The sequence below is a fragment of the Oncorhynchus masou genome, chromosome 29 (assembly GCF_036934945.1).
Source record: "Oncorhynchus masou masou isolate Uvic2021 chromosome 29, UVic_Omas_1.1, whole genome shotgun sequence".
Classification (NCBI taxonomy): Eukaryota; Metazoa; Chordata; class Actinopteri; order Salmoniformes; family Salmonidae; genus Oncorhynchus; species Oncorhynchus masou.
This window is the reverse complement of record NC_088240.1, coordinates 83666678-83680979: the sequence shown is the minus strand read 5'-3', so window position 1 is coordinate 83680979 and position 14302 is coordinate 83666678. Positions and strand designations below refer to the sequence as shown.

Here is a 14302-nt window from a genome sequence, read left to right as displayed (position 1 = left end):
AGCATTTATAAATAAGACAAGAGAGATCCCTCATTATGGTATTGGGTAAGCTTGTATGTAAAGAAAGTGTAAGCATTTTAGAAACGTGTTAATTAACTGAATATTCTGTGAAAACAACATGAATTGTGTTATTGGTATGGTCCACAACAGACAGATGTTATTGTCATGTCTTGTTATGTCTGTTCCTGTCCTTTCTCTTCATTCTCTCTCTCTGCTGGTCTTTTTAGGTTACCTTCTCTGTCTCTCATTCCTCAGCTGTTCTACATTTCCCCTAACTAGCTCATTCTCTCTTTCCCCACCTGTTCTCTCTTCCCTCTCTGATTAGGTCTCTATTTCTTTCTCTGTTCCTGCTACTTTCAGTGTCTGATTCTTGTTTGTGTTTTTTGATGCCAGAAGCAAGCTGTCGTCTCGTTTGCTTCCACCTTGTCCTGTCCTGTCGGAGTCCGCCTGGCAGGAGCATCCTGCACTATACTAACGTTCTTTTGTTCCGCTGACAACGTTGGATGAGGATTTATGCCATTCCTGTATTTTCATTAAAGAACTCTGTTTTCTGTTAAAACCGCTTTTGGGTCTTCACTCAAGTTCATAACAGAAGAATCAGACCAAGAATGGACCCAGCGGCTCCGGACCCTTTTCACTCCGCCGTCGAGATCCAGGGAGCGATGCTAGGCAGACACGAGGAGGAATTGTCTGCTGCTCAACATGCCGTTGAGACCCTGGCCGTCCAAGTCTCCGACCTCACAAGACAGGTTCACCAACTCCTCCTCGATCCACCGCCCACTTCCAGGGTTTCCGAGTCTCCGGAGCCCAGGATCAACAACCCGCCGTGTTACTCTGGGGAGCCCACTGAGTGCCGCTCATTCCTCACTCAGTGTGATGTGGTGTTCTCTCTCCAGCCCAACACTTACTCCAGGAGCGCAGCCCGCATCGCCTACGTCATTTCTCTCCTTACCGGACGGGCGCGTGAGTGGGGCACGGCAGTCTGGGAGGCGAGGGCTGAGTGTATTAACCAGTATCAGGACTTTAAGGAGGAGATGATACGGGTTTTTGACCGTTCTGTTTTTGGCGAGGAGGCTTCCAGGGCCCTGTCTTCCCTATGTCAGGGGAATAGATCCATAACGGATTATTCTATTGAGTTTCGCACTCTCGCCGCCTCTAGTGACTGGAACGAGCCGGCTTTGCTCGCTCGTTTTCTGGAGGGTCTCCACGTCGAGGTTAAGGATGAGATCCTCTCCCGGGAGGTTCCTTCCAGTCTGGACTCCTTAATAGCTCTCGCTATTCGCATAGAGCGACGGTTTGATCTTCGTCGCCGAGCTCGTGGAAAGGAGCTCACGTTCTCCGTTGCTCCCCTCTCCACATCACTGCCACCTGCCGCATCACTGCCACCCTCCTCCGCCGGCTCGGATGCTGAGCCTATGCAGCTGGGGGGTATTCGCATCTCGGCCAAGGAGAGGGAACGGAGAATCACCAATCGCCTCTGTCTCTACTGCGGCTCCGCTGGTCATTTTGTCACCTCATGTCCAGTAAAAGCCAGAGCTCATCAGTAAGAGGAGGGCTACTGGTGAGCGCAACTACTCAGGCCTCTCCTTCTGGATCACGCACTACCTTTCCGGTCCATCTCCGCTGGCCCGGTTCATCTGCTTCCTGCAGTGCCTTGATAGACTCTGGGGCGGAGGGCTGTTTTATGGACGAGACCTGGGCTCGGGAACATGACATTCCTCTCAGACAGTTAGGGAGCCCAGGGCCTTGTTCGCTTTAGATGGTAGTTCTCTCCCCAAGATTCAGCGTGAGACGCTGCCTTTAACCCTCACTGTCTCTGGTAATCATAGCGAAACCATTTCTTTTTTAATTTTTCGTTCACCTTTTACACCTGTTGTTTTGGGTCATCCCTGGCTAGTGCGCCATAACCCTTCTATTAATTGGTCTAGTAATACTATCCTATCCTGGAATGTTTCTTGTCATGTAACCTGTTTAATGTCTGCTATCCCTCCTGTTTCCTCTGTCTCTTCTTCACAGGAGGAGCCTGGCGATTTGACAGGGGTGCCGGAGGAGTATCACGATCTGCGCACGGTGTTCAGTCGTTCCAAGGCCACTTCTCTCCCTCCACACCGGTCGTATGACTGTAGTATTGATCTCCTTCCGGGAACTACTCCCCCGGGGTAGATTATACTCTCTGTCGGCTCCCGAACGTAAGGCTCTCGAGGATTATTTGTCGGTTTCGCTCGACGCCGGTACCATAGTCTCCTCCTCCTCCCCCGCCGGAGCTGGGTTTTTTTTTGTTCAGAAGAAGGACGGGTCCCTGCGCCCATGCGTGGATTATCGAGGGCTGAATGACATAACAGTTAAGAATCGTTATCCGCTTCCTCTTATGTCTTCAGCCTTCGAGATCCTGCAGGGAGCCAGGTTTTTCACCAAATTGGACCTTCGTAACGCCTACCATCTCGTGCGCATCAGGGAAGGGGACGAGTGGAAGACGGCGTTTAACACTCCGTTAGGGCACTTTGAATACCGGGTTCTTCCTTTCGGCCTTGTTAACGCTCCAGCTGTCTTTCAGGCACTAGTTAACGACGTCCTGAGAGACATGCTGAACATTTTTGTTTTCGTTTACATGGACGATATCCTGATTTTTTCACCGTCTCTCTCGATTCATGTTCAGCACGTGCGACGCGTCCTCCAGCGCCTTTTGGAGAACTGTCTTTATGTGAAGGCTGAGAAGTGCACTTTTCATGCCGCCTCTGTCCCTTTTTCTCGGTTCCGTTATTTCCGCTGAGGGCATTAAGATGGATCCCGCTAAGGTCCAGGCTGTCATTGATTGGCCCGTTCCTAAGTCACGCGTCGAGCTGCAGCGCTTTCTGGGCTTCGCTAATTTCTACCGTCGTTTCATCCGTAATTTCGGTCAGGTGGCAGCTCCTCTCACAGCCCTTACTTCTGTTAAGACGTGCTTTAAGTGGTCCGTTTCCGCCCAGGGAGCTTTTGATCTTCTTAAGAATCGTTTTACATCCGCACCTATTCTTGTTACACCTGACATCTCTAGACAGTTTGTTGTTGAGGTTGACGCGTCAGAGGTGGGCGTGGGAGCCATTCTTTCTCAGCGCTCTCTCTCTGACGGCAAGGTCCATCCTTGCGCGTTTTTCTCTCATCGCTTATCGCCGTCAGAACGTAACTATGATGTTGGTAATCGCGAACTGCTCGCCATCCGCTTAGCCCTAGGCGAATGGCGACAGTGGTTGGAGGGGGCGACCGTTCCTTTTGTCGTTTGGACTGACCATAGGAACCTTGAGTACATCCGTTCAGCCAAACGACTTAATGCGCGTCAGGCTCGTTGGGCTCTGTTTTTCGCTCGTTTCGAGTTTGTTATTTCTTATCGTCTGGGCTCAAAAAACACCAAACCTGATGCTTTATCTCGTCTCTTCAGTTCTTCTGAGGTCTCCACCGACCCCGATGGGATTCTCCCTGAGGGGCGTGTTGTCGGGTTGACTGTCTGGGGAATTGAGAGGCAGGTAAAGCAAGCACTCGCTCACACTCCGTCGCCGCGAGCTTGTCCTAGGAACCTTCTGTTCGTTCCCGTTCCTACTCGTCCGGCCGTTCTTCAGTGGGCCCACTCTGCCAAGTTAGCCGGCCACCCCGGCGTTCGGGGTACGCTCGCTTCCATTCGCCAGCGTTTCTGGTGGCCCACTCGGGAACGTGACGCGCGTCGATTTGTCGCCGCTTGTTCGGTCTGCGCGCAGACTAAATCTGGGAACTCTCCTCCTGCCGGCCGTCTCAGACCGCTTCCCATTCCCTCTCGACCGTGGTCTCACATCGCTTTAGATTTTATCACCGGACTGCCTTCATCAGCGGGGAAGACAGTTATTCTTACGGTTGTCGATAGATTCTCTAAGGCGGCTCATTTCATTCCTCTCGATAAGCTCCCTTCTGCTAAGGAGACGGCTCAGATCATTATCGAGAATGTTTTCCGAATTCATGGCCTTCCGTCTGACGTCGTTTCCGACAGAGGCCCGCAGTTCACGTCTCAATTTTGGAGGGAGTTTTGCCGTTTGATTGGGGCTTCCGTCAGTCTCTCGTCCGGCTTTCATCCCCAGTCTAACGGTCAAGCCGAACGGGCCAATCAGACTGTTGGTCGCATTTTACGCAGTCTTTCTTTTCGTAACCCTGCGTCTTGGTCAGAACAGCTCCCTGGGCAGAGTACGCCCACAACTCGCTTCCCTCGTCTGCTACCGGTCTATCCCCTTTTCAGTGTAGCCTCGGGTACCAGCCTCCGCTGTTCTCATCTCAGCTCGCCGAGTCCTGCGTCCCCTCCGCTCAGGCTTTTGTCCAGCGTTGCGAGCGCACCTGGAAGGGGGTCAGGTCGGCACTTTGCCGTAATAGGGCGCAGACTGTGAGGGCCGCTAATAAGCGTAGGACCAAGAGTCCTAGATATTGTTGCGGTCAGAGAGTATGGCTCTCCACTCAGAACCTTCCCCTTAAGACAGCTTCTCGCAAGTTGGCCCCGCGGTTCATTGGTCCGTTCCGTATTTCCCAGGTCATTAATCCTGTCGCAGTGCGACTTCTTCTCCCGCGCTATCTTCGTCGCGTTCACCCGGTCTTCCATGTCTCCTGTGTTAAGCCCGTTCTTCGCGCCCCCGCTCGTCCCTCCCCCCCCCATCCTTGCGAGGGCGCACCCATCTACAGGGTTCGTAAGATTTTGGACATGCGCCCTCGGGGCCGTGGGCCATCAGTACCTAGTGGATTGGGAGGGGTACGGTCCTGAGGAGAGGAGTTGGGTTCCCTCTCGGGACGTGCTGGACCGTTCGCTGATCGATGATTTCCTCCGTTGCCGCCAGGTTTCCTCCTCGAGTGCGCCAGGAGGCGCTCGGTGAGTGGGGGGGGGGGTACTGTCATGTCTTGTTATGTCTGTTCCTGTCCTTTCTCTTCATTCTCTCTCTCTGCTGGTCTTTTTAGGTTACCTTCTCTGTCTCTCATTCCTCAGCTGTTCTACATTTCCCCTAACTAGCTCATTCTCTCTTTCCCCACCTGTTCTCTCTTCCCTCTCTGATTAGGTCTCTATTTCTTTCTCTGTTCCTGCTACTTTCAGTGTCTGATTCTTGTTTGTGTTTTTTGATGCCAGAAGCAAGCTGTCGTCTCGTTTGCTTCCACCTTGTCCTGTCCTGTCGGAGTCCGCCTGGCAGGAGCATCCTGCACTATACTAACGTTCTTTTGTTCCGCTGACAACGTTGGATGAGGATTTATGCCATTCCTGTATTTTCATTAAAGAACTCTGTTTTCTGTTAAAACCGCTTTTGGGTCTTCACTCAAGTTCATAACAGTTATGCTAATGGTGTTTAGAGTTTTGAAAATGTGACTACAGATTGGACAAAAGGATGTTAGCGATTGTAAAAAAAAAACTGTAAATGATGGGGCTGTGATTATGATATCAATCAGGGTGGATCTTGATGTAATGTCTTTGTTTTTCTCTTGTCGCATGCTGTGGTAAGTTCCTGGACCCATACAAAGTTTTAGCGCTTAACAGTTACACATGGCATTATTTTACATCCTTGCATGACCTTCAGTTTCAATTTTCAAGATTCAATTTCACTCTGTATGCCAGTGAGAGACTCTGAGAGGCACCAAATTACATCCACAGCATGTATTGTAAATAGTCACATAGATATACAGATGTACGATCTTAATTTGAGACAGTTTGCTACAGCAAGGAAATAATCCTGCAGCAACAGGGAATGTGAATTATTATGTGGATTATAGTTAACTGGGATTTTTTTGTAGGAGTTGATACATTTTTCATTAGGGCAAATCAAGTCTGACATTCTAAAGTGTAAATTACAAACTTTAGAAGCATTTTTAAACCTCGAACACACTACAAGTTTGCATTTCCTGCTGTGCAGGACATTTTTCAGCAACAAAAGAGTGATCAAATGAAGATCCTTCATCTGTACTATTCATATGGTGTATGATGCTCAGAATATATCATGATATTATTATAATGACAATGTAACAGGCATTCACAGTGTGTGAGTGTGGTCCGGTGAAGCTACTCTTTGTACTGGACAGTTCAGAGAGTGTTGGGCTGCAGAACTTCACCCTGGAAAAAGAGTTTATAATTCAAATCATCAACAAGATTACCAAGTTCAGCAAAGACAAGGTGGGTGAACATTTGTCCTGACTTCCCTGGGTGAGACAGGGGCCTTAACTAAATGTTGTTTCTCTGTGTGTGTTTCTGTTTGCAGAAGGAGCTAGGATCACGAGTGGGTGTAGTTCAGTACAGCCATGACGGCACCCAGGAGCTGGTATCTATGGAGAACCCCAAGATCACCACAGTAGCACAGCTTAAAAGGTCCGACCAGATAAGAGTCAAAAGTCATTGTACAGCAGTTACCTGATATCAGTTGACTGACTGACTGACTAACTGTTGTGTTTGATGTCCCATACTTGCAGCTCGGTGAGAAACATGCGCTGGATTGCCGGTGGTACGTACACGGGAGAGGCGCTGGATTTTGCCCGGCAGGCATTCGGCAGCTCCCAGCTGGACCGAAAGGTGGCCATAGTCTTGACAGACGGACGTTCAGACATCCGCCGGGACGCCAAACCGCTGTCCTCCCTCTGCTCTGTGCCCAATATAAGGGTGAGGGATGTCAATGGGATGGGCAATGGGGTGGGGGAGAGTGGGCTGAAGGACATGTATAGGTTGGGGGTGAAGAGATGATGTCAGGACCAAGGGTTAATTTCATTAGACATAAAGAGAACCATCTCTCCTCCAAGTCTGCCATTTTGTGGCAAAGCCTCAGTATGTCCTCCATCTTGGCTCCTCAGGTGGTGGGCATTGGCATAGGTGACATCTTCAGACGGGCGTCCTACGCCACCATGCTGGAGGAGATCACCTGTCTGGGCACAGCCTCACCTGGACTCTACCTGAAGATTACAGACCACGTGCAACTGCTGGAGGACTCCTTCTTCAACAACGTTACTGGCTATATCTGCCAAGGTAGACTGTGTACAGGCTAGCTCTAATTTACAATATCTGGAGCTAGCTACATCTGCTAAGGTAGTCTATGTACAGGCTAGCCCTAATTTACAATATCTGGAGCTAGCTACATCTGCCAAGGTAGTCTATGTACAGGCTAGCCCTAATTTACAATATCTGGAGCTAGCTACATCTGCTAAGGTAGTCTATGTACAGGCTAGCCCTAATTTACAATATCAGGAGCTAGCTACATGCTATGTTCCTATACTCTCAACTAAGGTCTGGGTTGTGTTTACAGATAAGAAATGTCCTGATTACACCTGTCCAGGTAAGACTGCTCTTCTCCCTTGTTTTTATGGTCACAGTTTCCTATGCATTCTTTTAGCATTCAGCCTAGTACTGCAATTTAAAGATTTAGTGGAATGTATCTGAACCCCAACTGCTGTTCTAAAATAGTCTACTCTTCCTCCAGCCAACTTCCGGGAAGCTACAGACATAGTCTTCATGTTGGACGGCTCCTCCAGTGTGGGCCAGGCCAACTTCTACAGAGCCAGAGAGTTTGTTGAGAACATGGCCGCCAGGCTGCTGTCACAGGACCGGGGAGGGCTGCTCCACCTGTCCATCATGCAGTACAGCGATGGGCAGCAGCAGAGAGTGGAGGTGCCCTTCACTGCCAGGGTTGATGATGTGCTAACGGGGCTAGCAGCTACGCTGTACATGGACGGGGCCACCAACTTACCGTCTGCCCTGGCCTTCCTGACCTCCACCCTCCAGAGGGAGGGCCGCTCTGCTGTCCCCAGGAAAGTGGTGGTGTTACGGCGGCAGGTCTGTGGCTTCTGCCCGGGCTGCTATCCCCAGAGCCGTTGACGCCGCTCTGGCAGAGAACACACAGCTGCTGGCCGTCACTGTGGGCGAGGGCTTTGACGAGGCGGGCGTGTGCCAGCTGGTGACGGGACAGGCGAACGGGTTTGATTACCGCGTCGTGGATAGTCGTGTCCACCGAGTGGCGCTGTACAGTGACCTGGCCAGACGGGTGGTCATGCAGAGCCTGGCTAGAAAGCTCTCTAAAGCTCTCTGAAGCTCTCCAACGCTCTCCGAAGTTCTCTAAACCTCTCTGAAGCTCTCTAAAGCTCTCTGAAGCTCTGTAAAGCTATCTCAAGCGCTCTGAAGTTCTCTAAAGCTCTCTAAAGCTATGTAAAGCGCTAAAGCTTTCTGAAGCTCTGTAAAGCTCTCTGAAGCTCTCCAAAGCTCTGTAAAGCTCTCTGGAGCCCTCTAAACCCTCTTAAAGACCTCCCTACTACTGAACTGTCTATGAATTGTCCTGTTATGCCATGTATTAGGCCATTAGGAAATTAGATAGATATGGTGCACATTTTATACTTCTGTGTTTTCCTTCTGCCTTTGAGGGCTTCCTGCTTTTCATGTGAAATAAAATGAATATGTTTGTCATAAGAAGCACTTGGGTAGATGAATAAACGTTTGTGGCAAAGCTTGGTGAAGTTTGGTGATAAGATGAGCAGCTTTCTTTTGCTCAAATTTTCTGGAGGTCTTGACAAATAAAATATTGGACAAACTAACTAGCTAATTCTGAATACAATACAATTTATTATTTTCAAATATATGCAGGGCCATTTAGTGAAAGAATTACCCAGACATGCCAATAAAATGCACTAGAGGGCAGTGTTGGAGTGTTGAGAAAAAAGGGCTGAGTAGAGGAGCTCTGACATACGCTTGGAAAATTCTGCTATTCTGTTCTACATAGTGATTAGTGATAGTTTGCCACATTCGTTATAAGAATCGGACCAAGACGCAGCGTGAATAGAGTTCCACATATTTGTAATCAACTGAAACTCACCGAAACAAAACAACAAATTACCAAACGAAACGTGACGCTACTAGTGTGCACACAGGCACCTAATTGTAGACAAGATCCCACAAACACCAAAGGGAAATGGCTACCTAAATATTATCCCCAATCAGAGACAATGATAAACAGCTGCCGCTGATTGGGAACCATATCAGGCCTCCATAGACATACCTGGACCTATAAAAACATACAAAAACTAGGATACCCACCCTAGTCACACCCTGGCCCAACCAAAATATAAAGAAAACAGAGATATCTCAGGTCAGGGCGTGACATAGTTGTTGTAGAAGGACCTTTTACAGATCGGTCCAAAAAGACACTAGGCTTCCCCCTTGTACTCTGTACTTATCTGAGGGTGTTGGGCTACTGACCTCAGGATGTACCCAACTTCAGCACCATGGACAGAGTTAGAAATTCCGCTGTTTGAAATCCCAGATGCCAATCAGTGTACTCATTAATTCCCTTATGAAATAGCATGTATTTAGTATATCTGGCTCCAACTGTACTCTGAGAATAATAAGAAGCAGGGATCATGAAAACGTTTTATTTTATATAGCTATGTTTTGTTACTGTGAAAATTAATCTGTAATGAAAAAAGGGATAATGATCTCAGTGACTGTAATGATCAGTGGGTTCCTCTATCTCAGAAAGCCACTTCTGAATCTCACTGCTCTTCTTCTCTGTCTCCTCACTGCTCCTGTTCCTCAGCTCCTCACTTCTCTTCTTCTCTGTCTCCTCACTGCTCTTGTTCCTCAGCTCCTCTGCCACCCTATTTCCTGCTGAGAAGCGATTGACTCTCTTGGCTGTGGTCTCCAGAGAGATCACCTGTATCCTCTTCATGTCTTTCCTGCAGCGCAGCTCCTTCAGCTTCCTGTAGTAGACCCTGCAGCTGAAGCCCTCCATAAAGCCCAGGGTGATGTGTGTCTGCAGAGAGGACAGGCTGGGGTAGTACCACAAGCAGCTGGCACACTTATACAGCAGTTCCCCATTGAACTTCTCCAGGGCAGAGGAGGCTCTGAGGAAGCAGAAGTCCAGGCGGTCTGTGTACGACGGCTCCTTGGGCTCCACTGACCTACTGCCTCCCTTCCTCGCCGTGTGTCTGTAGGAGATGTCTGCTGGCTTCAGGGGAGGGCAGAGAGTGTGAGGTGTTTTGGAGCCAAGAATACTAGGGGGTTCTGCTGCTCTTAATGCCTGAGCATGAGAAGGACTCCACTGGGTACCTGGTGTTAGAGAAGAATAGGGTCCTGCTGTCACACTATAGCAATCCTGATTCACATTTACTGTAAATCAAATGGGATGTCAATAAATATGTCATGATAGTGCTACGTTTGCCAAAAATACTTCACAGCGCTTACCCGTTCTCTTCCTTAGCCTTTCAGTGACAAAAGGTTCTCTTAAGAAAACTTGTGAGGACTTCATTTTTTACAATAAATGGATCATGGAACCATGGAATAGAACCTAGCTAAGAAAATGGGTCAAGTGGTTTTACAAATGTTCTAGAATGGATTGGAATTCCAAATTCCAAAAGCAATGATGTCATAATGACCTCTTTGTGTATGATGATGAACTTCAATTCATTCATGGTTCTGGAGATTAGTAATAATAATATAAGATGTATTTAACTGTTATAGTGCTATTCATTACATAAATACATCTCAAAGCCATGCAAAAAACAAGCAATTTAAAAACAATCAACATCATTAATCATCATGAGTATATTGACATCAAGAGACTGAAGAATTATTAAAATGCTTTAGTTTAATTTATTAGGATCCCCATTCGCTAGCTACTGCACATGAAGCAGCTATTTTTCCTGGTGTCTGTCACACCCTGACCATAATTTGCTTTGTATGTTTGGGCCAATCAGAGGCAGGTGTTAGTCATTGTCTCTGATTGGGAACCATATTTAGGTAGCCTGTTTTGTGTTGGGTTTGGTGGGTGGTTGTTTCCTGTCTTTGTGTTTGTTGCACAAGATAGGGCTGTTTCGGTTTTGCCAAGTTTATTTTTTGTATTATGTTCATGTTGAGTTTTCTTATTAAAAAACATGAACTCCAACCACGCTGCATTTTGGTCCGCCTCTCCTTCCCAGGAGGAAAGCCGTTATAGTGTCCCCATAAAGCGTACAAATAGATTACAAAGTACACAACAGAAATAGACAAGAACAACATAATATATTACATTAAATTCAAAATATTTGTTTACAAATAACATAAGAGTTTTATATAGGAAAGACACCAAGAGACAACAAAAATACTATCTACACACTATTTATATATCCATATTCATTCTTATATACAGTATAGTTAAATTACAATATCTCTTTAGAAAGAGGAGAGGCACTTTGATGCAAGATATTTCCTGTATCTGTTTTGTAAAGCTGAACTTTCTTTTTGCCTGAGTAACCTCTGGTGGCAGAGCATTCCACCATGACATGGCTCTATACAAGCCTTTTGCTACACCCGCAATAACATCTGCTAAGTATGTGTATGTGACCATACAATTTGATTTGATACATAACTGAGCGATGCATTAAATCTGTTTTTCGTTTGGATACTGTGAAGATACACCATAAAGGCATGTATGGTGGGGTTTGTAAGTCTGTTTGAAGTATATGAAAAAATATTAATCAAAGGCTTAGCCATTTTCAACACATAAATGTTTCGTAAGAAGACTAGAAGAGACGTAGTCCATTTCTCCTCAACCTTAACCATGAAAGACTATCATGGTATCCATCTGCAGAGTGGTATTCTATAATGGTATCCATCTGCAAAGTGGTATTGTATAATGGTATCCATCTGCATAGTGGTATTCTATCATAGGATCCATCTGCAGAGTGGTATTATGTCATGCTATCCATCTGCAGAGTGGTATTCAATCATGATATCCATCTGCATAGTGTTATTCTATCATGATACCCATCTGCATAGTGGTATTCTATCATGATACCCATCTGCATAGTGATATTCTATCATGATACCCATCTGCATAGTGATATTCTATCATGATACCCATCTGCATAGTGGTATTCTATCATGATACCCATCTGCATAGTGGTATTCTATCATGATACCCATCTGCATAGTGGTATTCTATCATGATATCCATCTGCATAGTGGTATTCTATCATGATACCCATCTGCATAGTGATATTCTATCATGATACCCATCTGCATAGTGGTATTCTATCATGATACCCATCTGCATAGTGGTATTCTATCATGATACCCATCTGCATAGTGATATTCTATCATGATACCCATCTGCATAGTGGTATTCTATCATGATATCCATCTGCATAGTGGTATTCTATCATGATATCCATCTGCATAGTGGTATTCTATCATGATACCCATCTGCATAGTGGTACACCTGAAACCCCACCTCTTCAAGGAATACCTAGGATAAGATAAGTAATCCTTCTCACCATTAATGATTTAGATGCACTATTGTAAAGTGGCTGTTCCACTGGATGTCAGAAGGTGAATTCACCAATTTGTAAGTCGCTCTGGATAAGAGCGTCTGCTAAATGACTTAAATGTAAAATGTAAATGTATTCTATCATGATATCCATCTGCATAGTGGTATTCTATCATGATATCCATCTGCATAGTGGTATTCTATCATGATATCCATCTGCATAGTGGTATTCTTGGATCATAAACCTATAAATAGGCAGCCAAGACACATCAGAAACACATTTGTCAAGATTCTGTATTTTTATTTATTTATTTAACCAGGCAAGTCAGTTAAGAACATATTCTTATTTTCAATGACGGCCTAGGAACAGTGGGTTAACTGCCTGTTCAGGGGCAGAGCGACAGATTTGTACCTTGTCAGCTCGGGGGTTTGAACTTGCAACCTTCCGGTTACTAGTCCAACGCTCTAAGGCTACCCTGCCGCCCCAAGATTACATTTTAGGACAGAAAATCAACCCTGTAATATCCTTTTCTGACATTAAATTGTAGTGTTGTGTAATCACACAAAAGGATATATCCCGTTATCCTAACCCAGAAACACGGAACAGAACATCAAATCAATTGTTGTTGATGTAACACTGACAGCTTGGTTCACTTTCCAAGATTATTCAGGTTAAAATAGGACAGCCTGTTCATAACTCTATTGGTTTGGTGTGGGGGTTGTTTCAGACCCTAATCCACAGTCTAGAGTATAGATTATGGCTGTAGGTAGGAATCATGTACTGGTGACATCCTTAAGAAGCAGTGGGCTGAGATGTCATTTATTTCATCGCCCCTGGCTCCACCCACATGTAGGATGACAGAGCGTTTTGTGTTAGAGGGACTGTCACACATTGTGACTCTTGTGAAGAAGAACAGAAACAGCACAGCATGGCAGCCTTTGTCTCGGTGAGTTCCTCTCTTCCAGGCATTTACACAACTTTGTTGACTCTCAATGCTTTGATACAAGCATTGTTTGTGAGTTGATCATTTGGGAGTGTGGTAGCAGATTGTTGAATTGTGCTCGGTAAAGAATGTATACTTTGTTTTATCGTTTCCATGGTAAATTTAAGGAATGTCTGATAGAAGATGGGAATTATTTAGGGCTAGTCCTATAATTTAGCGATGTCTTTCTCTTTCCACATAGGCAACATATTACTGTAGGCGACTGTAACAGTTTCTGAATGTATCATGCTTATCCTTGCTTAATTTATGTGTGACACAAATACTATGCATAGAACCAAAACATATAGTTATTATAAAAACATAAGTTATTGTCGCTACTATTTTTATAAACTAAGCATAGAAAGAGTGAAACACTGTTCTCCATAGAAATGTCATAAGAAAATTTGTGGGCAACATAATGTGATGATAGCCTTTAATCCAGTGTGCGCCATACAATAGATTCAATGTACTTACTATGTTGTCACACCTAGCTATCTTAAGATGAATTTACTATTTGTAAGTCACTCTGGATAACAGAGTCTGCTAAATTATTAACTTGTAAAATAAATAAGCGTGTTCTGGTTTAGAAGTGGGGCTATGATGCGCTTGATGCTCTCCAGACTCTAGAGAGCTGTCCTGATATCCTATTGGTGGAGGGGAGTAATTGACAGTGGGCTAGGGCCAACATGTGTGTTATCACATCTGAATTTAGCCTTGTGTTCTTTATGGAGAGAGGCCTCTAGGGTCTTGGTTTACTTTTAACCAGGTCTACATGACTTTCATTATTACAGGGAGTAGCATGGCCTGGTTTTAATGATTTGTTTATCATCCTCACCCACTTACTTTCCTCAACGTCCTTCTTTGAATCTCTTTGGGAATTGTCTCAGCATGTCTGTAACGTTGAATAGCGAACCCCTATGGCAGTGTCTTTTACATTGACCTCTGCCCTTATTTACCTCTCTCTCAGTTGGCCACGTGTCACCACTGCAGCATATCTTCCAGACATGGCCTTGTCTACAGGGAGTCCATGGCAGCTCTATCCAGGAACGTCATGGCTCCCAGTTACACCAGGAGGCA

At 45.9% G+C, this 14302-nt stretch overlaps 1 pseudogene; it reads left to right on the top strand.

Moving 5' to 3' along the window:
- LOC135519790 (collagen alpha-1(VI) chain-like) overlaps positions 1-10874 on the top strand; it is a 48950-nt pseudogene extending 38076 nt beyond the window's left edge.
- The last annotated feature ends 3428 nt before the right edge of the window (positions 10875-14302 follow it).